Source organism: Hyla sarda, chromosome 9 (assembly GCF_029499605.1).
Source record: "Hyla sarda isolate aHylSar1 chromosome 9, aHylSar1.hap1, whole genome shotgun sequence".
Taxonomy (NCBI): domain Eukaryota; kingdom Metazoa; phylum Chordata; class Amphibia; order Anura; family Hylidae; genus Hyla; species Hyla sarda.
The window spans coordinates 61,059,602-61,085,586 of NC_079197.1; the positions used below are offsets into that span (position 1 = coordinate 61,059,602).

Below are 25,985 nucleotides of genomic sequence, written 5' to 3' on the forward strand. Positions count from 1 at the left end.
ATATTTTTACATACTGACCAAATAGTTTATGAAACTTATACTTTAAGATGTCTACTTTATTTTGACGTCATTTTTTTGTTTTTAATGAAAATTTTAAATTAGTTAGAAGCCTAACAATTTAACTTGAAATTTTGAAAAGTTTGAAAATTTGAAAAGTACATCTTTTTTTGTGTGCTATGCAAGGTTTGCAGAAATTAAAAGGTAGTAGAACATAGGATCACCCCCCAAATGACCCCATTTTAAAAACTAGACCCCTCAAGGTATTCATAGGGGGCACAGTGAGTATTTTAACACCATAGTTTTTTGGCAGGAATTATTACAAAGTCAGTGTTTAAAAATTCGAAATTTGCAATTTTTCACAAATGCATCATTTGGGGGGCATATTTTTTGTACATCACTTCTGATATTGAAAGAAATGCACCCTATATTTTATTTAGCTGCTTGTCCCATGTTCGGAAATACCCATGCTTTGGCCATATATGGTTCCTTGGCCGCGTGGTAGGACTCAGAAGGAGAGGAGCGCCATTTGGCTTTCAGGGCAGAACAGTACCCCCACAAGTGACCCCATTTATATACCGCACCCCTACAAATTATTGGCTGCACCAGGGACCACTCTGATTGGTCCTTGGTCGACTGGCAGTATAACGCGTCTGTCTGTGACAGTTAAGGCTCCTGATGGATATATCCGCCATTTTGTGGGAATAAGCACCCGCTCATGGCGAATATATCCATCACTGCTGCGGCTGGGTAGCTCAGTGTGTCCGCTCATGACTGCTGGCGGGAAATCCGCCGCTATGAGTGGACACACAAAGCTACCCAGCCGCAGCAGGGAGCTCATTACCGTGACTGCTGCATAATATGTAGGATCACATGGTGGACATCCGCAGCATATTACATGCTTCGGATGTCCGCCAATGTGTTCCTACACATTATGCATTTTTTTTTATTAGATTCATTTAATAAATGTATTTTTAATATATATATTTTTTACACTTTTATGACATTTTTATTTATTTTTACTTTTTAATGCTTTGGAATACTTAGTATTCCAAAGCATTGCAGTTATATGCTGCCTGCCAGTTCTCACTAGCAGGCAGCATATTAGGACGTGCCTCTGGCACGTCCTTTCAGGCAATACCCAGGGCAGACCTGGGGGTCTTTGTAGGACCCCCGGCTGCCCAGGTATGCAGCAGCACCCCGCGATAGCGCTGCGGGGTGCTGCAGAGGAGACAGAGGGAGCCCCCTCCCTCTGTCAGAACTCCTTAAAGCGCGCGGTCACTTCTGACCGCGGCTGTAAGGGTTAAACTGCCGGGAGTGAAGTGAACTTCACTCCCGGCAGTGCGGCAGGTCCCGGCCAGCCACGGCCACACACAGCACCCCGCGATCGCGATGCGGGGTGCTGCAGGAGTGACAGAGGGAGCTCCCTCCCTCTGTCATAACACTTACAGCCCGCGGTCACTTCCGGCTGTAAGGGTTAAAACTGCCGGGACCGAAGTTTACTTCGGTCCTGGCAGTGCAGCAGGGTCCCGGCTGTGTGATACAGCCAAGTCCCTGCCGCGATCTCGTGGGTGCACTGGGCAGCACCCACGAGAAGAATGGACGAGTATAGACGTCCAGGTGCGGGAACGGCCGCCAACCTGGACGTCTATACTCGACGGTGGTCGTTATCGGGTTAAAGTACTAAAAACTAAAAATGAAAATATACAAAAAATTGAAAATCTGGGTTTAAGTCAAATGAGTATTATCTGGATGTGGTGTTTTTTTAGAGGGGTCCAGAGATGGGGCATGCACGGACACTGAGTCAGCCTGGCACCATGTGTGCATGGCTGTGGACTCCAGCTGAAGAGTTGACACCCTACATTTAAGCCTTTTTGGTTCAATACTTTCAAAATTGTAAATGTTCCTTGTTTCTGCACTTGACAGTGTAATTGTAACCTCTCCAGGTTCACTTCACTCTTTGTAATGCCATAAATGTTAGTCCAGTTGGGTTTTTATCATGATGTGTGAAAAGTAGGCGGAATGTGGATGCTTCATAATATAAAATACATGTTTTGTGATTCTGTTTTTTAAATGCCTTTTTGTCCTGCCAATATATTGTTTGCCACATGAGCATTTGATGAAATATAAAACACCCTTCCTCTTGCAGGATAAGAATTATGATATTTCCCATCTGAACTAATTGAAGAATGATTTAATATTCCATTTCTTTTTAAGAAAATGCGTTATTCTAAAAGGATACAGAACACATTTTCCTGAAAAGATGCAGAATATTAAATCCTTCTCCAGGGACAGTTCGGTTCAATTGCCCTGGCGTCACAGGATCCGGGTGCCTTCCCCACCCCAGTCTGATCCATAAAGGGGGGGGGAGAGAGGGAGAAAGTGACTATTTGTTTACATGTTTTATTGGCAGTCACGCAAATAGTACAGGCAGTGGGGGAACTCCGTCGCTCAGCGGCTGTCTCCTGCTCGCGTCTCCCCGGACCCAGCAGTACAGGAATCTGGGGATGACTCATCGGACCAGAGGTCCGTGCAGCAGAAGTGACATCAGATGTTGGTCCCGGCCTGATGACGCTGCACATGGCCGCTGGAACTGACATCAGACGCCGTGCCTCGGCACAGGGGGCTGGCCTAGTAGTATTTTTAGGTGGCCCTCTGGGTTTCAGCAGTCCTCTTTGAGGAGTCATCCAGCTTGTCTACGTGCATCCAGACAGGAGTGAAGACTACAAATCCATGGCTATGAGTTCAGCTAAAAAAGACCCCAGGTATGATGCTGAAGTCTCTGGAAAAGACCCCAACCAGGGTACCAGTTGGAACCTGAGTGAGGGTATCTTATCCATGCTTTACCTATGGGCTTGTAAATGTCTGTTTTTGGTCTTGTCTCTTTTAGGTGGATATGTCTAAAAGGCAACGAAGAAAACTAAAAAATACTGCAATTCATGTAAAGTTAAATTGCCCCCTCAGTTTGACAATCAATCGTGTGTGGCCTGCTTTTCTAAATTGTTGGCAAACGTCTCTTCCTTTTTAACAGCCATGCAGGAGCTGATTTGGAAGGAAATCCAAAACACACTTAAAGCAGCTTACATATCGCAGCAAAGTGCCATGGTTACTATCCAGGCAGCACCATTACCAGTGCAGAATGCTCCCCCTTTAGTTCCGATTACTCCAATTGTTTTGTCACGTGAAGAGGAGGGGGTGGGGTGGCCAGAGCGAGGTCTCTTCTTTATTAGAAGATCACGAATCTGTAAAACCACTCCTTCCGGCTGATGGATGCGGATAATCTAATTAAAACTCTTAGGTTGGCGATGAGTGTTGAGCAACCTAAGGAGCCAAAATCCATACAGGATATCAAGTTTGAGGGGTGGAACGTAAATAGCATATCTTTTTGGGTGCTTAGAAGTATCTCTCAAAAAAAAAAAAAAAGTGGGAAAATCCAGATAGGAAAGCTTTTCTTCCAAGGGGGCTCAAAAGAAAATATGCTTTTTGATGCATCTGATTCAGCTAACTGTGAAAAAATCCCAAAAATGTATGCGGCTATTGCCCAAATCTCCTAAAAATGAGCCTGAACTCTTCAAGATCTGGGTTTGCTTAAAGCCTTAAAACCTAACATAGCGGCTATGTTTGTGGCGAGATCTGTTTCTACGGATTGACCAGTTAGCATCAAATGTGCAGAATAATGTTCCTCGTGACCAATTGTTAAATACCTTACCTCTTATCAAGTCTGTAGCCTTTTAGATGGATGCTTCTGCTGACGCCCTTTGATTATCAGCCAGGTCTGCGGCCCAATCAAATTCAGCCCATCGGGCCATATGTTTATAAAACTGGACTGGAGATGTTGGTTCTAAAAAATAAATTGTGTTCCCTTCCTTGTTAAGGGCAATTTCTTTTTGGTTCAGTCCTTACGGGCATTCTAGGAAAGGCAGGGGATAAGAAAAAAATCTTTCCCTTCTTACCAGGCTTTTAGACTAAATAGTTCTAGCATTTTTCCCAGGACAGAAAGATGTCAGGGGCGAGATAGAGGGGAATGTTTTCTTAAAAACGAAAAGGAATTCTTTTTAATCCCCTTAAAGGGGTATTCCAGGATTTTTTTTTTTTTACTATGCTGCAGGGGCTGTAAAGTTAGTGTAGTTCATAATAAAGTGTCTTTACCTGTGTGTGACTGTTTTCTCACAATTCTTATGTGATTTTCATCCCAATATTTATTTTTAACAGCATACAAAATGACTGCTGTCTCAGATTTTTCCCAGCTTGCAATGCGGTCGAGACTTGACTCACTAGTCATCTGATGACAGGGAGCCTGTCTGCTTCAATGGGTGGAGAGAGCAATCTGCAACTAATGCAACAGCTGGAGGCACCCTGATTGAAAACCACAGGTCTGCAGCTCATTTATGTTTCAATGGGTGGGGTAGCTGATGTGTGGGAAGGAGGAAAATGGTATCATGGGATTTGTAGGCGAACAAGAAAACTGAAAACAAGAAATACAAGTTCACACTAAAATCACCTTATGCTGGATAACCCCTTAAGGACTTAAGGGTTTTTCCGTTTTTGCACTTTCGTTTTTTCCTCCTTACCTTTTAAAAATCATAACCCTTTCAATTTTCCACCTAAAAATCCATATTATGGCTTATTTTTTGCTTCACCAATTCTACTTTGCAGTGACATCAGTCATTTTACCCAAAAATTCACGACGAAACGGATAAAAAAAATCATTGTGCGACAAAATCGAAGAAAAAAAACGCTATTTTGTAACTTTTGGGGGCTTCCGTTTCTACGCAGTGCATATTTCGGTAAAAATGACACCTTATTATTCTGTAGGTCCATACGGTTAAAATGATACCCTACTTATATAGGTTTGATTTTGTCGTACTTCTGGAAAAAATCATAACTACATGCAGGAAAATTTATACGTTTAAAAATGTCCTCTTCTGACCCCTATAACTTTTTTTATTTTTCCACGTACAGGGCGGTATGAGGGCTCATTTTTTGCGCCGTGATCTGAAGTTTTTATCGGTACGATTTTTGTTTTGATCGGACTTTTTGATTGCTTTTTTGGACTTTGGAATTTTTTTGCGCGTACGCCATTGACCGTGCGGTTTAATTAATGATATATTTCTATAGTTAGACATTTACGCATGCGGCGATACCACATATGTTTATTTTTATTTACACTGTTTATTTTTTTATGGGAAAAGGGGGGTGATTCAAACTTTTATTAGGGAAGGGGTTAAATGACCTTTATTAACAGTTTTTTTTTTTTACTTTCTTTTGCAGTGTTATAGGTCCCATAGGGACCTATAACACTGCACACACTGATCTGTCATCCTGATCACAGGCGTGTATTAACACGCCTGTGATCAGTGTTCTCGGCACTTGACTGCTCCTGCCTGGATCTCAGCAGTCATTCGTCGATCGGACACCGAGGAGGCAGGTAAGGGCCCTCCCGGTGTCCTGCAAGCTGTTCGGGACGCCACGATTTCACCGCGGCAGTCCCGAACAGCCCGACTGACTAGCCGGGATACTTTCATTCTCGCTTTAGAAGCGGCGGTCAGCTATATGGGCTATATGAGGGCTTCATTTTTGCGCCGTGGTCTGTATATTTTTCGGTACCGTTTGTGTTTTTGATGGGACTTTTTAAGCGCTTTAAAAAAAATAATTTAATGGTTATGTGAGTTGATCAAAAAATGCACAATTTTGGACTTTTTTTTTGTGTTTTTTTACGTGTACGTCAGCGACCATGCGATTTAACTAATCTTTTATATTTTAATAGTTTGGATGTTTACGCACGTGACAGTACCACATATGATGATTTTTTTTTTTTTTATTGCATTTTTTTATTTCAAAAATAGGAAAGGGTGATTCAAACTTTTATTAGTTTCTATTTTTAAATAATTTTTTTTTGTCCCCATAGGGGACTATGTTTGTTCATTGATCACATAGGTAGACAAAAGTAACACCGGCTCTGCCTCGCCACTAGAGCTGGGCGGTATGACCAAAAATATGTATCACAGTATTTTTGTAAATTATGGAGGTTCCACAGTATTTAAGAGTATTAAACCCCCCTCCCCCCATCATCATGTGATCCCCCCCCCCCCGGCCCAGTGCTGTGATGTCCCCCACATCAGGGGACTAATCATATGTCACCCACGAGCGCTGCTCCCCCCTCCGCCAAATGATTATCAGCCGCTGCGCTGTACTGTACTCAGAATTCCTGTGCCCGGGCTACAAATATTAATAAACAAACTTTAACTCACATTCTGCTCTTGCTGTTTCCTGGGAATGGGAACATCAGAGCCGTCATCCTATCACTGGCCGCAGCCCTGTCCCGCCTCGGCCGGGGATAGGCTGGCCGGCTTCTTACATGACAGTGTGCTCAGCCTATCGCCGACCGAGGCAGGACATTGCTGCGGCCGGTGATAGGCTGACGGCTCTGTGATGTTCCCATCCCCAGAAAGCAGCAAGAGGATCGTGAGGCCGGTTCCAGAGCAACGGGGGAATGTAGGAAGAAGGTGAGTTAAAGTTTTTTTGTTTATTTGTGAAACCCGGGCTAAGGATAGTATAGTACAGCACAGCGGCTGATAATTATTGGGGGGATTAGTCCCCCGATGTGGGGGACAGTGCAGCGCTGGGCTGATAAACCGGGTGGGGGGAGAAGCAGAACAGCGCCTGCCTTTGACACATGATTAGTTGCCCGATGTGGGGACAGTGCGCTGCGGCTAATAATTCATTAATTCGAGGGGGGAGGGGCCCAACTGGTATTGTGGCATGGGAAAAATTCATATTGTGTAGGGGGAAAAAAATTGGTATTCGCTATGAACCGGTATACCGCCCGGCACTAGTTGTAAGGTAACCATAACGCTGTGGCTATCTTTTTGTGAACTGTGTATTTCCTGTTGGAGCTTGTTCTCTCAAACTACAAATCCCATAGTTCCTTGTTTGTGTGTGTTCACTTTCCTCCCTCCCACACATCAGCCACTTAGCCAACCCACCCATTAAAAAACACAAATGAGCTGCATTTCGTTCAAAAGTATAGTGTTTTCTAACAGCGGTTGCAAAAATACAGTTAGTTACAGAATGATCTCTCTCCCACTCAGCTGTCGCTCCACCCATTGAAGCAGAACAGGCTCCCTTTGCACACCTGACTATTGATGTCATGTCTCAGCCGCACTGCAACTTGGAAAAACCTGAGACCTGAGTAATTTTGTATTCTGATTCTGTTTAAGAAAAAAAATCACAGAAGTATTGAGACCACCATCACACACAGGTACAGACACTATATTATTAACTACACTAACTTTACAGCCCCTGTAGTATAGTCAAATAAAAAATCCTAGAATATCCCTTTTTAAGTCAATTTCTCTAAAGAACTTAAGGGGAGATTCATCAAAAGCTGTCCAGAGTGAATGTTTCTGAGTTGCCAATAGCAACCAATCAGAGCGCTTCTTTCATTTTCAGATTGGTTGCTATGGTCAACTCGGCAACTTTTCATCTGGACAGCTTTTGATATAACTTTCCCTTTTTTAGTTTTTAAGTAACCAGCCCAGTAATTAGCCCTCTAGCATAGAACCTTTCACGCAGGTGTTATGATTTCCAAGGTAGTGTCTCTGTATCATGTGTCAAAAAACATTGTTTTACCGTTCTTTTGTTCACATCCTGCTAACGATAAGGAAAGGCATTTTTAGCGCCTTAGATGTAAGACGTTGTATGTTGAAGGTTATTCTGAGGAACGGCTCTCAAATCACCCAAAGTGCAAGAAAAAGTGCAAACGTGTTACACAAAAAAAAAAAGTGCAAAAGGGATGCGGTCTATCGCAAGCCCTTCTCCGATAGGAGGGAGGACCCCCACCAAATCTTACCCTTTGCCTCCGGACCAAAAGGTACCTTTGAGGTTTCAGGTTCGATGTCCCTTTTCGCTGAAGCTACTAAGAGACCACAATACCCCTTGGTGTTAGCCAAGGTATCTGCCCGCAGAGCCGATTACTGTCGGTACCCTGCCAATGCAGGAGTACCCGGGGTGTTTGCAGGGAGGTGCGGAACCTTATGGCCACACACCTCCCCTAGACCGCCAGGAGGGACACCCAGAAGGGCTAGCGCATCCTGACAAATCCTGTGGACACACAACACGCAAAAAGTGACACAGTGATACCAAAAAAAATAAGTGAATGTGTGCAGATATACTGCCTGAACATCTGTCCGGATCTATAAAAAAGGTCTCTGATCCTAGCCAGAAGCCCGGGAATCAAAAGGTGAAGAATTCATGGTGCCCGTGCTTCCACTCAGTGGGGGACATGTATCAAAGATTTTACCCCTGTTTTGTGTGTATTTTTTTGCGCAAGCCCTTTTTTTGCGCAATTCTTTTGCGCACGTTTTGGTAGAGCATGTCCTCCAGATGTGGCTGAATCAGGGTAACTTGGATTTATTAACTGCGTACTTTTTTTTTTTTACACCAAAAATTTTGCCGCAAGAGCTGTTTTTTTTGCGCAAATATAAGCCATCTTGGACTTAACGTAGCAAGATGCTCTAAATCATTGATTCTATTTTCCAAAGAGTGGATTTAGGAGATTACTATATTTACCCGCAATTTATGAAGCTCATTGCACTTGCTTGATAAATTTAGCGCTTCTGCACATAATTTAGAATTCGGGAAAAGGGGTAAAATGCTTCTACCATACACAAATAATGATACATGTCCCCCAGTGAGTCTATCCTCCCAGTGAGTTTGAGCACATCGGGGTCACCACTCCCCGAGGCATTAAAGTACCTCGGCTCTAGGCCCTCTCAGCCTCATGGCGAGACCCGGAGGAAACAGGTCTCGTCGGGGCAGCCATCGAGCTGATTCCTCAGAACCAGCCCTGGAATGCCCTGGTACACCTGCCCCCTACCATGCAGCACCCATCCCCAACAGCTCCACACCGGTGCTGTTTGGACCACCAGCATTAAACTGATGAGAACAGATACTACACTTGATCTTAGCCAAAAGGCCAAGAAGCTAAGTTGAAGGTTATTCTGGTCTCAGAAATTCACTAAGCCGGAGAGGAGGGCACTTCCTTTTATATTCCAGGTTTCCTGTCCCTCTCTTAGGTGGTGCTGTCATGGCTCAGGGTAACAGAATTAACTGTGAGTTATTACAGACTTTTGGTTCATCTTTGAAGTACTTTCTTTCAAGCTTGTCCACAAACTTTACAATTACTATAATTGTTTTCTGATTGTTTACACAGAATGTGTTTTTAGCGTGTGTATTTTTTGAATGCGATATATATAATTATTATTTTTTTTGATGATGATGATGATGATTGATGATGATGATGATGAGGATTGATGATGATGAATGATAATTGATAATAATAATTGGTTTTATGGGAATCACACCAACTTCTCAGGTAGTATGCCCTAGAATCAGCCTTAGCTCCAGTTACAGAGTCTCAAAAACTGATTGGGTTTTATGCCAAGCCAGAGTTCTCCACAGAATGGAAGAAGACCCATCTGCAGACAGCTATTTCAGGGTGTTTGCCCCTCGTCAGTACAGAGCAGGGTGATTTGGCTTGGCTAGTGAGACCCTTGAAAGGCCATGCTACCTGAGAAAGTGGTGTGATGAGCGGCTTTGCATATTCCCTCTGTCAGGCCCAAGGCCTGATTATGGAAACATACATGTGTTTTATTATTGCATCTGTGTATAAACTAAGACCTGGGGGTTGAGGGGTCATTCAGACGGTGTATCCTGTGTCTTTTGTATATTGAAGTTTATTGGGGGGGGGGGGGTCTGGCTGTGTGTTTACATCGTCTTTTGAAGTCATGCATATAATCAACCAGATAAGAGGGCCAGGAAGAGAGATGCCCCCTGGTGGGACCAGAGGGGAGGGGGGAATGGAGTCCCTCCAAAAAGGAGATATATAATATGTAACAATGCTAGAGAGCGTGGTTAAGATCTGTGCCCCAAGCTGACAAGACCATCCTAAGAACAGCTGGAGACCCTCTCTCATGGACTGCTATAATATCAATGCTGTAAGAACTTCATTTTTATTTTTCTGAACTTGATTGCTAAACTCTTATATATATTCTTATACCTGTATGTAATTTGTTTCTGTATTTTTATGCATAGCACTGTGATACCTTTTATCAGATTAAATGTTTAATTAATCAGCTCTGGTCTTTGATCTCTAAATATATGAGCTCACCTTTCTGAAGGCAGCTCGGGTGAAACACGTTTATCTAAGGGTTAATTTGGTGACTTGCTGGGACTAGTAGTGGATACCCAGAGGTCTGGCGGCTTTAACCCTTGCACCATCACACTCTCTCTAGCGTCTTGGCTGGACCGATAGGGTGTGATCGTGATAACTGGTGGCAGCGTCTGGATATATTTAGAGATTTTTAGTGCTTGCTGGATTTTACCTGTAAGGAAATCTTAGCACTAAAAAGAAATTGCATACATATTCTTATGTGTAAATTCCAAAGACAGAGCTCAGTGCTGGTTTAAAAGATATACAAAAAGAGTGCAAGACAGTTCTGTCCTCCCCATCTCTTGTTTTACCTCCTCTGTCTCATCTCGGAAATATGGAGGCATATCGCAAGCAGTCCAAGCCTGCACTGGAGCTAATGTAGCAAGAAAAGGACATCCCTACTGCAGGAAAGAACAAGGAACAACTTATTGCTGATCTTGTGGAGTATGATGCCCGTGCAGAAGAGCTGAGTGACATGAGGCAAAGCCCTGCAGCTGGAACTGCCATCCAAGGACTGATATCTCCTGGGGAATACAACATTACTCCCCATCAGGACAGTACTCCACATGAGGCCTTGGACTCTTATATGCGGACTGCCTTACAACACCTTGGGAATGTGGATGCCAATATGAAACTCCAACTGCTTCTCCAGTACCAAACTGCTGAGAGAGAGGCACAGGCACGAGCCGCAGAGAGAGAGGCGGCAGAGCGAGAGGCCCAACGAAGGCATGAACTGGAGGTTCTGAGGCTGAGAGGGGATGCTTTATCCGCTCGGAGTGATGTGCAGGATCAAGGAGACCACAAACCCCGCTTGGAACATTTCCCCATGTTGGAGAAAGATGGTGATCTGGATGTGTTCCTGAGGGGATTTGAAAAGGTTTGCCGGCAGTTCCATCTACCTAAGGAACAGTGGGGACGATATCTAACCCCACGGTTGCGAGGGAAAGCTCTGGACGTGTTTGCTTCGCTTCCCTCTGAGAGTGACCAGGACTATGAGGCAATAAAATCTGCCCTGCTTAAAAGTTTTAATCTGACTCCAGAGGCTTATCGGAAAAAGTTTCGGACTTTGCAACAAAGTGCCACAGAAAGCTGCACTCAGCATGCAGGTCAGCTAAGGACTGCATTCAGGCTATGGACTGGGGGCCTACAAGTCACTACCTATGAGGCCCTGGAGGACTTGATGGTCCTGGATCAGTTTCTCCAAACACGGAGCTTTGAAGCCAGAGAGTGGATTTTGGACCGCAAGCCCAAGACCGCAACGGAAGCAGCAGAACTTGGAGATGACTTCGCCAACAACCGGGCACCGACCGCAAAGCGTGGATCTGCACAAGCCGGAGCAAGTGCCTGGAGGGGAGCCACACACCCACAGAGCACCACCAGCAGCACCAAGCCAGCCGGAAAGTTCTTGCCATCAACACCAAGAGCAACAGGAGCCACATTGGGTCAGGGGGACACCCGCCGATGTTACAGATGCAACAATATTGGGCACCTGAGTGCCACTTGCCTCAACAAAAAGAATTCTCCACCAGTAGCTGGAGGACACACAGCCGTTCTTCTGGTGTCCGGAGCGGTGGAGAAAAGAGCGGATAACCTGCAGAGTGTAACTGTGGGTGACCGGGTGACAGTGGGTTTACGAGATTCTGGAGCCTCATTTACCTTAGTGCGGCCTGAAGTGGTGGATACAGAGGACATCATCCCTGGAAGAACCATGGCTTTAAAAGGAATTGGAGGTGTGCGGCCTGCTGTGCCCATGGCCCGTGTGTACCTGGATTGGGGTACAGGCAAGGGTTTGCGGGAGGTGGGGGTCTCTGAGGACATCCCTGTTAATGTTCTACTGGGGAATGATTTGGGTCGGATGCTCTGTCATTATGCTCCAGAGGACACTGCCTGAACACCGGATGGGCTAGGAGAGAGCCCTGTTCATTCTGAGGTACTGTGCGAGACTTTGGGAGACACTGCGAAGTGTGGTAACTGGGAGGGGGTGCAGGGGATTGATAATTGTTTACCTGTGACTGAACCAGTAATGTTTTTCCAAAAGTGGAATGGGGTGTATTGTGACATGTGGTGACAATGCATTGCCAATGCCAAAACCTAGTGGAGATGGGCTAGGGGGAGGGGTTGGTGTGCCCCTGGTGACATTTAAGGATGAGGGATCAGCAGTGAGCTTTATGTCCCAATCCTGTGAGCCTAAGAAGGATGAGGGATCAGCAGTGAGCTTTATGTCCCAATCCTGCGAGCCTAGGAAGGATGAGGGATCAGCAGTGAGCTTTATGTCCCAATCCTGCGAGCCTAGGAAGGATGAGGGATCAGCAGTGAGCTTTATGTCCAAATGCTGTGAGCCTAAGAAGGATGAGGGATCAGCAGTGAGCTTTATGTCCCAATCCTGTAAGTCTAAGAAGGATGAGGGATAAGAAGTGAGCTTTATGTCCCAATCCTGTGAACCTAAGAGGGATGAGGGATCAGCAGTGAGCGATATGTCCCAAAGCAGTGCTTTAACCCTTGCACCATCACACTCTCTCTAGCGTCTTGGCTGGACCGATAGGGTGTGATCGTGACACCCTCACCCAGAAGCCCGTAGAGTTCTAATGGCCTTTTTTGAATCGCCGTCCACCGGAAGCGGTGTCCCTTATGAATACTTAATTCATATATATATATATATGTATATATAGCAACAGAAGAATGCAGCAGCACACTGCCAGCACAAGGATATACGTGAAACATGAATATGCAGTAAAAACATGGAGAGCTATACAGCTATGGTGTAATAGATGCAAATGTGAAACTATGAAATAGTGAGGCACTTAGCTCGCAAATTTGTCTCCGCCGGCGCGTCAAATAGCTTGGACCGTCCCACCGCGATAAGGTGGCCTCATTGGGACGGACCCTACACTGTGAATATGCCTCTGTGTGAACAGTTCAGTGAGCATGGCAGGGTCTGGAACATCCAAGACACCTTATATACACACCTGATAGAGGTGGGTGGGGTGCAAGGCCAACATGGAGGTAGCCACTCCCCCGTATGTGCAATACAGACAAAGAATAAGTCAGCCAGCACTTTAGTTGATACCAAACTATTATATGGACCTGGCCTGCAGGTGCACGCTACTAGGCTAGATATACAGCAACAGAAGAATGCAGCAGCACACTGCCAGCACAAGGATATAGGTGAAACATGAATATGCAGTAAAAACATGGAGAGCTATACAGCTATGGTGTAATAGATGAAAATGGGTCAGTCCCAATGAGGCCACCTTATCGCAGTGGGACGGTCCAAGCTATTTAACCGCCGGTGGAGACAAATTTGCGAGCTAAGTGCCTCACTATTTAATAGTTTCACATTTGCATCCATTACACCATAGCTGTATAGCTCTCCATGTTTTTACTGCATATTCATGTTTCACCTATATCCTTGTGCTGGCAGTGTGCTGCTGCATTCTTCTGTTGCTGTATATCTAGCCTAGTAGCGTGCACCTGCAGGCCAGGTCCATATAATAGTTTGGTATCAACTAAACTGCTGGCTGACTTATTCTTTGTGTGTATGTATATGTGTATATATATATATATATATATATATATATATATATATATATATATATATATATTATGAATTATCTATATATAAATATATATAGATAGATATAATTCTCATTTATAATTTTTTTTTAAGAGGAATCTCGTTTTGCCCCAATATTGTGATTTTTTTTTTTTTTTTTTGTAGATTTTATATATTTTACTAATTTTAGCAGAAGGGGTATAACCGCAAGGGCCCTGTGGTATACCTTACTTAGCACACAACTTAAATTAATAATGACCTATAACACGCACCCCCATTTTAACATGGAAATTGAAGTTAAAAAAATAAATTTAATCATCCCCCCCAAACTTTGATTTCTCCTGCACCTCAATTTGGTCCCCCCCCAATGCCACATCATTCCTTCCCTTTTATCCGCCCCTGTGCCACTTTTACACCTCTTACCCCCCACCCTCTCATCTTCCCCCCCCCCCCTCATCATTCCTCCTCCCTCTTATCATCCCTCGCCCTGTCTCATCATCCCCTCACCCTGCCTTATCATCTCCCTTCTCCCACTGCTTTTTATTATTTAAAAAAAAATTTTTTATCTTCCTTACCTAGCCGCGCTCCGGGAGGCCAGGTCAGGCGGCGGGTCAGTGAAGCAGGAGAGTGCCGCTGGTCACTATTCTAAAGTGGCTGCGGCTGGGCTGCAGAAGCTAAACAAACAGCCGGCGCTGCATTCACACTGATCAGCGGCGGCTGCAGGGAATGAGTGACGTCCCTGATGCTGTGCAGCGGAGCCGGCAGAGGACGTCACTCTCCTGCTTCACTGACCGCGCAGTCCGCAAGACAAGACCCGCCGCCTGACCTGGCCTGCAAGAACGCGGCTAGGTAAGAAAGATAGAAAAAAAAACAATAAAAAGCAGGGGGAGAAAGGAGGCAAGGAAAAAAATGTATAAAAAGCAGAGCAGGGAGAAGTGTGAACCAGCAGGAGCCACCCTGGTCACTGATTTAAAGTGGTCATGGCCAGGCTGCTAATCCTTAATAAGCAGCCGCTGCTGCGGCCACTTTAAATCAGTGACCAGCACATTTATCGGCGTATAACACGCTGGCAGGCTTTTTGCCTTGAATTTAAGTTTTAATAGTGTGTGTTCTATGCCGATAAATACATTATTTATACTAAGTACATGGTCTATTCTATTATTCTCTTATTTTCTTATTTTTCTCTCCTCATTTATTTTTCCCTGTTTTTTTTCCTTTTTTCCTTTTTTTTTGTCTCTATCATAATTTTGAGGACTGATACATTTCTTAGTTTTTCTATTTTTCTGATAACGGTACATATTTTGGATTTATAGTGTTAACCTCCGCTTCCTGTGTACTAGTCTATTTGTAGAGTTGCACATCTCCACCTTTTAGATTACCACTTTCGTTTTTGATTGCTTTTTATATTTTTTTTTTAATGGTATATGAAGTGATTAAAATATGCAATTCTGGGCTTTGGAATTTTTTTTACCTAATATGCAATTGACCGTGCAGTTTAATTAACATTATATTAAATAGTTCGGACATTTACACTCGAGGCCATGCCACATGTGTGTGTTCATTTTTGTTTTCATTATTTTATTTTAAAAATGGAAAGGGGGAGGGGAATTTAAACTTTTATTAGGGAAGAGGTTTATTCACATTTAAAACATTTTTTTAATTACCTTTTTTACACTATTTTTTTTAGTCCCCATAGAGGACTTTTACATAAACTCAACAATGCTGTGCCATAGCACAGCATTAATCATTATCGTCACTACATTGCTCCAGTCTGCCATTGCTTCCTTGATCATTGGAGCGACAATCAGACTGCAGGGAAGAAGGTAAAAGACCTATCTGTCCTGAGAGCTGATTGGGACATACAGGTATGTCCTTCGTCTGCTCACAAACTCAGCACGCTTCATAGCCAGTTACTATCAGCAGCCAGGATCCACGTTTAATGGCAGACATCGCTGATGGGGCCGATGTCTGTCATTAGCCCTTTAGACACTGCGATCAAGTTGAGCGAGATGGCTAAATGCGGGAAAATATTTATTAAAAAAAAAACTCCTATCACTTTTTATAAAAAAAAATTTCTGATATATGAAGTGATCACATTATTTTTTTTTTTTCATGAGTAAATCGTTAACCGTGTGGTTTAATTTAATGTTATATTTTAATAGTTCAGATTAATAGTTTATGCATGTGGCGATACCACTTATGTTTATTTTTCAAACTTTAACCCCTTAACGACGCAGGACGTATATTTACGTCCTGCGCCGGCTCCCGCGATATGAAGCGGGATCGCGCCGCGATCCCGCATCATATCGCGTGGGTCCCGGCGCTAATCAACGGCCGGGACCCGCGGCTAATACCACACATCGCCGATCGCGGCGATGTGCGGTATTAACCCTTTAGAAGTGGCGGTCAAAGCTGACCGCCGCTTCTAAAGTGAAACTGAAAGTATCCCGGCTGCTCAGTCGGGCTGTTCGGGACCGCCGCGGTGAAATCGCGGCGTCCCGAACAGCTGATCGGACACCGGGAGGGCTCTTACCTGCCTCCTCGGTGTCCGATCGACGAATGACTGCTCCGTGCCTTAGATCCAGGCAGGAGCAGTCAAGCGTCGATAATGCTGATCACAGGCGTGTTAATACACGCCAGTGATCAGTATGAGAGATCAGTGTGTGCAGTGTTATAGGTCCCTATGGGACCTATAACACTGCAAAAAAAAAGTAAAAAAAAAGTGTTAATAAAGGTCATTTAACCCCTTCCCTAATAAAAGTTTGAATCACCCCCCTTTTCCCATAAGAAAAATAAAACAGTGTAAAAAAAAATAAAAATAAACATATGTGGTATCGCCGCGTGCGTAAATGTCCGAACTATAAAAATATATCATTAATTAAACCGTACGGTCAATGGCGTACGCGCAAAAAAATTCCAAAGTCCAAAAAAGCGTATTTTGGTAACTTTTTATAACATTAAAAAATGAATAAAAAGTGATCAAAAAGTCAGATCAAAACAAAAATCATACCAATAAAAACTTCAGATCACGGCGCAAAAAATGAGTCCTCATACCGCCCCGTACGTGGAAAAATAAAAAAGTTATAGGGGTCAGAAGATGACATTTTTAAACGTATAAATTTTCCTGCATGTAGTTATGATTTTTTCCAGAAGTGCGACAAAATCAAACCTATATAAGTAGGGTATCATTTTAACCGTATGGACCTACAGAATAATGATAAGGTGTAATTTTTACCGAAATATGCACTGCGTAGAAACGGAAGCCCCCAAAAGTTACAAAATGGCGTTTTTTTTTTCGATTTTGTCGCACAATGATTTTTTTTCCGTTTCGCCGTGCATTTTTGGGTAAAATGACTAATGTCACTGCAAAGTAGAATTGGCGACGCAAAAAGTAAGCCATAATATGGATTTTTAGGTGGAAAATTGAAAGGGTTATGATTTTTTAAAGGTAAGGAGGAAAAAACTAAAGTGCAAAAACGGAAAAACCCTGAGTCCTTAAGGGGTTAATTAGGGAGGGGGCTTATTCACATTTAGTAACTTTTTTTTTTTTTTTACACTTTTTTTTTCCAATAGGGGACTGTTACATGCAATATTTAGATTGTAGTTTCCAAAATGGGGTCACATGTGGGTATTTATGTTTTTGCGTTTATTTCAGAACCGCTGTAAAATTAGCCACCCCTGTGCAAATCACCAATTTAGGCCTCAAATGTACATGGTGCGCTCTCCCTCCTGAGCCTTGTTGTGCGCCCGCAGAGCATTTTACGCCCACATATGGGGTATTTCCGTACTCAGGAGAAATTGCTTTACAAATTTTGGGGGTCTTTTTTTTTCCTTTTACTGCTTGCGAAAATAAAAAGTATGGGGCAACACCAGCATGTTAGTGTAAAAATGTTTCTTGTTTACAGTAACAGGCTGGTGAAGCCCCCAACTTTTCCTTTTATAAGGGGTAAAAGGAGAAAAGCCCCCCAAAATTTGTAGTGCAATTTCTCCCGAGTACGGAAATACCTCATATGTGGCCCTAAACTGTTTCCTTGAAATACGACAGGGCTCTGAAGTGAGAGAGCTCCATGCACATTTGAGGACTAAATTACGGATTGCATAGGAGTGGACATAGGGGTATTCTAAGCCAGTGATTCCCAAACAGGGTGCCTCCAGCTGTTGCTAAACTCCCAGCATGCCTGGACAGTCAGTGGCTGTCCAGAAATGCTGGGAGTTGTTGTTTTGCAACAGCTGGAGGCTCCATTTTGGAAACACTGCCGTACAATATGTTTTTCATTTTTATTGGGATTACAGTGTAAGGGGGTGTATATGTAGTGTTTTACCCTTTATTATGTGGTAGTGTAGTGTAGTGTTTTTAGGGTACATTCACACTGTCGTGTTACGATGAGTTACCCGCTAGGAGTTTGCACTGCGGCGAAAAATTTGCCACAGCCCAAACTTGAAGCAGGAAACTTACTGTAAACCTGCCTGTGTGAATGTACCCTGGGGCAAACCTCCAGCTGTTTCAAAACTACAACTCCCAGCATGTACTGACAGACCGTGCATGCTGGGAGTTGTACTTTTTCAACAGCTGGAGGCACACTGGTAGGTAACAGAACCTAACTGAAGGTTTTCCAAACTCAGTACTTTCCAACCAGTGTGCCTTCAGCTGTTGCAAATCTACAACTCCCAGCATGTACTGATCGCCGAAGGGCATGCTGGGATTTGCAGTTAAAATAAATAATAAAAAGCAAACGGTCCCATTAGGAAAAATTAAGTTAGATGTCAGAAGAGGACAATTTTAAGCATACAAATTTTTGTACAAAAAGTTAAAAAATGTTTACAGTAGTAAAATAAAATCTGTAGAAATTGGGTATTGTTATCATGTGGACCTTGACAAAAAGTGCACAGCGTAGAAACTGAAGCCCCAAAAAGTAAAAAAAATGTTTGTTTCGCCCTAGATTTTATGTTGATTAGGGCTGCAGCTAATGATGATTTCAATAATCGATTAGTTGTTGATAATTTAATTGATTAATCGAAAAAAAAAACGCCAAAATGACAAAAGGGTTTAACTAATTCTACTTGAAAAATGGCATTGGCCATATTAAAACCATCTCTAGGATGTGATGTGACCAAAAAGCTGCAATTTTGGATTTTTTTATTTTTTTTATACATTTACGCCATTTGCTGTACAGGATCATTAACATTATATTTCAATAGTTCACTTACCCATGCAGCAATATGAAATATGTATACTTTTTTAGTTTTTTTTCTCTTGTTTTGTATACAATTGAAAAAGGGGGAGTTATTTTTATAGGGTTTATATACGTTTTTATACACTTTTTATACAGCTATATAGATCTATCTTTAGATTAGTCTGTACAATCCTATACACATGGGGGTATGTGCAGACTGCAGAGCATTGCACCCCAGTGTCTGTAGTACAGACTCTGTAGTTCTACAGACACTAGGGTGCAATGCCCTGCACAAAGCCCCATGTGTATGGCAGTATAACATAGTAACATATTTCAAGGTTAAAAAAAGACCAGAGTCCATCAAGTTCCACCTATAACCCTAATGAGTCCCTATTTAGTTGAGTTGATCCAGAGAAAGGCATACAACCCTCATACTAGGGGTAAAAATGGCAGAATAAATCTTTGGATCAATGTTCTGTCCCTATAAATCTAGTATACATAACCTATATTGTTATTATTCTCCAGAGGAACTCTTTACCAGAGGAGCTGGCCATAGTGAACTCTGTAAGAGAGTTCCACAATCTCACTGCTCTTACAGTAAAGAACCCCCGTCTGTGCTTGTGTAGAAACCTTCTTTCTTCTACACCTAGAGGATGCCCCCTTGTTATAGATACAGTCCTGGGTATAAATAGATCATGGGAAATATCTCTGTACTGTCCTCTGATATATTTATACATAGTTATTAGGTCTCCCCTAAGCCTTTTTTTTTCTAAACTAAACAACCCTAATTCTAATAATCTTTCTGGGTACTATAGTCCTCCCATTCCCCGTATTACCTTGGTTGCCCGTCCTTGAACCCTCTCCAGTTCCTCTATATTTTTCTTGTACACTGGTGCCCAGTACTGTACACAGTATTCTATGTGTGGTCCGACTAGTGATTTGTACAGAGGTAGAATTATTTCCTTGTCGTGGGCATCTATGCCCCTATTGCTGCACCCCATATTTGCCTTGGATGCAGCTGCCCGACACAGGTCACTACAGCTAAATTAACTGTTAACTAAGACTCCCAAGTCCTTTTCCACGTCAGTCGTCCCAAGTGTTCTCCCATTTAATACATAATCCCAGCCTTGATTTTTCTTCCCTATGTGCATTACCTTACATTTATCAGTGTTGAACCTCATCTGCCACTTCCCAGCCCAAACTTCCAACCTATCCAGATCCATTTGTAACAGTTCCCTGTCCTCTATTGTGTTTTACCAGTTTACAGAGTTGCTACTTTACTATTCAACCCCTCTACAAGTCATTAATGAATATATTAAATAGGACAGGACCCAAGACTGACTCCTGTGGTACTCCACTAGTAACAGTCACCCAATCAGAAGAAGTACCATCAATAACCACCCTCTGTTTCTTATCACTGAGACAGTTACTTACCCACTTACACACATTCTCCCCCCAGCCCAATCCTTCTCATTTTATGCACCAACCTTTTATGTGGGACTGTATCAAATGCTTTGGAAAAATCCAGATATACGTTATCCAGTGGTCCAGTCTTGAGCTCACCTTCTCATAAAAGCTGATCAGGTTAGTTTGACAGGACCGTTCCCTCATAAAGCAATGCTGATATGGAGTCATACATTTATTTTTATCAAGATACTCCAAAATAGCATCCTTTAGAAAACCCTCAAACAATTTACGTACAACGGAGGTTAAACTAACAAGTCTATAATTCCCAGGGTTACCTTTTGACCCCTTTTTAAATATTTCCACCACATTTGCCATGCGCCAGTCCTGGGGAACAGTCCCTGTCACTATAGAGAACTTGAACATTAAAAATAGGGATCTGTCTATTACATTACTTAATTCCTTTAGAACACGGCGTTGTATGCCATCTGGACCTGGTGATTTGTCTATTTAGATTTTTTTTTTTATAGGCGGCACTGTACTTCTTCCTGTACTGGGGAGTTTACCTTATCGCGCTGTATTTCACCTGGCATTTCATTTTCCTCGGTGAATACAGTGGAGAAGAATTTGTTTAATATATCAGCTTTTTCCTGATCCCCGTTTTAAATTTCTTCCTCATCATTTTTTTAAAGGGCCAACACTTTCATTTTTGACCTTTTTGCTATTTTTATAGTTAAAGAACATTCTGAGGTTAGTTTTACTCTCTTGGGCAATGAGTCTTTCTGTCTCTATTTTTGCAGCTTTTATCAGTTTTTTTTTCTTTTTTAACATATTTTACATTTTTCTCTATAGCTTTTTAATGCTTCACTGCTGTCCTGTTTTAGTAGTTTAACCTGCTAAGGACGGCGGGCGTATCCATACGCCCCTGTTTTAAAGTCCTTCAGGACTGAGGGCGTATGTATACGCCCGTGGGAATTCCGGTCCCCACCGCTAGCCGGTTGGGGACCGGACCAGGATTGCACATCGCCGAGGGGGGTCCTGAGACCACCCCATGTCGGCGATCGGAGAAAATCGCATGTCAATTCAGACATGCGATTTTCTCCTATTCCGGGCTGATCGGGTCTCTGGTGACCCGATCACCCGGAAAACAGGGATGATCGGAGCTGTCAGTGACAGCCCCGATCATCCTGAGGGATAGGAACGAGGTCGCAGTGCTGCGATCTCCTCCTATCCCCTGCCATTAGTCAGAACTGAGTTCTGACCAATGGCAGTGCACCACAGGGGTTGCCATGGAAACCCCGCGTTCTGCCCACCCCTGGATGTCGTCCAGAACGGGGGAGAAGATGGCGACCTGTACCTGTGCAGAAGATGCCGTAGGGACCGCAGATCATCACTGGAGACTGCAGAGATAAGCGGCGCAGATGGGGAATCGACGGTGGGGGGGAAAAAGGAAGGGGGCAGTAAGCGATATTTACTACTGCCCTTCCTAGTGGTTGCCAAACTGCAACTCCCAGCATGCCCAGACAGCCAAAGGCTGTCTGGGCATGCTGGGAGTTGTAATTTTGCAACATCTGGAGGGTCACAGTTTGGAGACCACTATTACAGGGGTTACATAGTTAGTACGACGAAAATTTACCAATAAAGTAGAATGTCACAAAAAAAACATCTCAGAATCAGAATAATCGGTAAAAGCATCTTAAAGTTATTAATGCTTAAAGTGACGGTGGTCAGAATTGCGAAAAAGGGCTCAGTCCTTAAGGTGAAAAAGGGCTCAGTCCTTAAGGGGTTAAATGCTTTCTTTTTGTCATTTATTGCCCACTTAACATTCTTATTCATCCATATTGGTTTTCTTTTTTTTTCTGACCCTTTTATTCCCAAAAGGTATATACATCTTACAGTGAGAATTTAAGATATGTTTAAAAGTCTCCCATTTAGTGTCAGTATTCTTGTTTTTGAGGACATTAGCCCATTTTATATTGTTAAGGGCTTCTCTGAGTTGGTCGAATTTTGCCTTCCTAAAGTTCATAGTTTTTTGTGGTCCCGTGAGAGATTCCCTTATTGAAGAACAAGTTATAATGTATTATATCATGATCACTATTTCCTAGGTATCCTTCTACTTGCACATTAGTTACTCTGTCAGGTCTGTTGGTTAATATTAGGTCAAAGGTCAAAAATGAAAGTGTTGGCCCTTTAAAAAATGATAAAGAAGAAATTATAAATGGGGATCAGGAAAAAGCAAATATATTAAACAAGTTCTTCACCACTGTGTTCACCGAGGAAAATGAAATGCCAGGGGAAATACAGCGCGATAAGGTAAACTCCCCTTTACAGGTCACCTGCCTAACCCGGGAAGAAGTACAGTGCCGCCTACAAAAAATAAAAATAGACAAATCACCAGGTCCAGATGTCATACACGGCCGTGTTCTAAAGAAATTAAGTACTGTAATAGACGCCTATTTTTAATATTCATGGGCTCTATAGTAACAGGAACTGTCCCTCAGGACTGGCGCATGGCAAATGTGGTGCCAAAGGGACAAAAGGTGATTATAGGCCTGTTAGTTTCTAAGAGATGTTGAGTATATTGATAAAAATAAATGTATGACACCATATCAGCATGGCTTTATGAGGGATCAGTCCTGTCAAACTAACCTGATCAGCTTTTATGAGGAGGTGAGCTCCAGACTGGACCAAGGGGAATCTCTGGATTTCACATACCTGGATTTTTCCAAAGCATTTGTTACTGTGCTACATAAACGGTTTGTGCATAACATGAGAAGGATTGGGCTGGGGGAGAATGTGTGTAATTGGGCAAGTAACTGACTCAGTGATAGGAAACAGAGGGTGGTTATTAATGGTACTTATTCTGATTGGGTGACTGTTACTAGTGGGGTACCACAGGGGTCAGTCTTGGGTCCTGTTCTATTTAACATATTAATGACCTTGTACAGGGGTTGAATAGTGAAGTAGCAATCTTTGCAGATGATACTAAACTCTGTAAAGTGGTAAACACAATAGAGGACAGTGAAAATAATACAACAAGAATTGTGTCGCTCACTCAGCCGGAGCTGACTCGAGGTTAACTGGGTAGGTCTATACCCCACAGTCCTAAAGGTATATATAGAAGAAGGATGTATAACAAGTGTATACAAGAACCAGTCCTCTAGAGCCAGTAGAAATAAGAAATGAGAAAATGGGAAAGAAAATAGAAAAGAGATGAAAATGAATGAAATAAAACATTCTAAAAATGATAAAAATATTACTGTAGTGAATTAAAAAAAATGAAAATTAGATATATATATTCCTTAATAGTCCCGAATTAAAGTTGGAAACATGAAAAAGATGTAACACATTTATTCATAATGTAATATACATCAGTGCAGGGCCCTTGCACGAGATGTATTACAACTGTTAAAAAACATATACTAAAAAAAAATATATAAAATGATGATATGCAAAATTATATATCATGATCAGCCACCTTTAAATGAATGTCAATTTGCTAGAGAAATAGTCTATAATAAAGTGATGTCCGTGCAGCAGGTAATGATATATAGAGTGCCAGACTTGTTCACAATGTTTTAAAGGAGTTTCAGAAATTGCTGTACATACAGTGTGGTACCTGTAGTCCGCAACGGGATGTGGTTCACGCTGTCCTGCCGTAGCGATGACGCTCGGAGCTGGCACAGAGCTGCCTCCGGCCCAGAGGTGGTTGCTCCAGCGGTCCCGGCGGGGTACAGGTTGGCACGGATCTGCGTCCGGCCGTAGCGTTTGCTGGATGGTGTGATCCCAATAGTAGTCCAAAATGAGGGTACTGCAGCGCTGCAGAGGGCTGTATCGTGGGTATCCGATAATGATAAAGGTGCTGATAGAAGTAGACAAAGATGGCAATTCTGGCTACTGAAAAATGAGACCTTTGTCTTGAAACGCGTATAGCCCTGTTTGCCATCCTTATCTACTTCTATCAGCACCTTTATCATTATCTGAGTGGCAGATGAGGTTCAACACTGATAAATGTAAGGAAATGCACATGGGGAGGAAAAATCCAGGCTAGGATTATGTATTAAATGGGAACACACTTAGGACGACTGACGTGGAAAAGGACTTGGGAGTTTTAGTTAACAGTAAATTTAGCTGTGGGGACCAGTGTCGGGCAGCTGCTGCCAAAGCAAATAAAATCATGGGGTGCATCAATCGGGGCATAGATGCCCACAACAAGGAAATAATTCTACCACTGTACAAATCACTAGTCAGGCCACACATAGAATACTGTGTACAGTACTGGGCACCAGTGTACAATAAAGATATAGTGGAGCTGGAGAGGGTTCAAAGATGGGCAACCAGGGTAATACGGGGAATGGGAGGACTACAGTACCCAGAAAGATTATTAGAATTATGGTTATTTAGTTTAGAAAAAAGAAGGCTTAGGGGAGACCTAATAACTATGTATAAATATATCAGGGGACAGTACAGAGATCTTACCCATGATCTATTTATACCCAGCACTGTATCTATAACAAGGGGGCATCCTCTAGGTGTAGAAGAAAGAAGGTTTCTACGCCAGCACAGATGAGGGGTCTTTACTGTAAGAGCAGTGAGACGGTGGAATTCTCTCCCAGACGAGGTGTTCATGGTGAACTCTGTAAAATAATTTAAAAGGGGTCTGGATGCATTTTTGGAGAGTAAGAACATTGCTGGTTATGTATATTAGATTTATAGGGACAGAACGTTGATCCAGGGATTTATTCTGACTGCCATATTTGGAGTCGGGAAGGAATTTTTACCTCTAGTATGAGGGTTTTTTGCCTTCCTCTGGGTAAACTCAGTAGGGACTCATTAGGGATATAGGTTGAACTTGATGGACTCTGGTCTTTTTTCAACCTTATGAACTATGTTGCTATGTTACTATAGTTAAAGTCCCCAATAATCACCTCATTCTGATTTGCTGCCTTGTTTATTTGCCTCAGTAATTGATCTTCTGCCTCTTCCATTATGTTTCGTGGCTTATAGCAAACCCCTATCAGAATTTTTTTATTCTCATCTCCATATAGTTCTACCCATAATGACTCCACATTATCGTTTTCCTCCCAAATATCCTCCCGCAGTGCGGCCTTCAAACTGGACTTTACATAAAGACAAACTCCTTCCCCTTTCCGTTTTGTCCGATCCTTCCTGAATAGACTATAACCCTGTATGTTGACCACCCAGTCACAGCTATCGTCCAACCAAGTCACTGTTACACCCACTATGTCATAATCCTCCTCAGAAATTTTCACCTCCAGTTCGTCAGTTTTATTGGTCAGACTTCTGGCATTAGTCAACATGCAATTCAATGGTGTTTTTTTTTTTTTCCCTATGACTCCTATCCCTATTAGTCTGCTTTCACACTATAAAGTTCTTCCGTTTAAAGATCCATTATGAAATTCCATGGGATTTTTAATCTTCCGTTTGTACCTTTTTTGTTCCGTTAAACTAACGTCCGTTAGTTATAACGGAAGAATAGAACGGACATGCAGTATTTTTTTCTGTTTATAATTAACGGATCATTGAACGTCCGTTAATTATTAACATTGAAGCCTATGGCGTACGGACGTTACAAAATACACCCGTTATTGTCCGTTAATTTAACGTCCGTTAGTGCTACTGA

General features: G+C 42.7%; 1 protein-coding gene and 1 pseudogene across 5 annotated transcripts in view; one reads left to right on the plus strand and one right to left on the minus strand.

Annotated features, from left to right (window-relative positions):
• The window catches only part of LOC130291604 (ras-related GTP-binding protein A), a 1,042,086-nt gene that overhangs the window by 1,009,114 nt on the left and 6,987 nt on the right, over window positions 1-25,985 (plus strand). The gene's annotated exons all lie outside the window — the stretch shown is intronic.
• On the minus strand, window positions 8,894-8,986 carry LOC130292248 (U2 spliceosomal RNA; annotated as a pseudogene).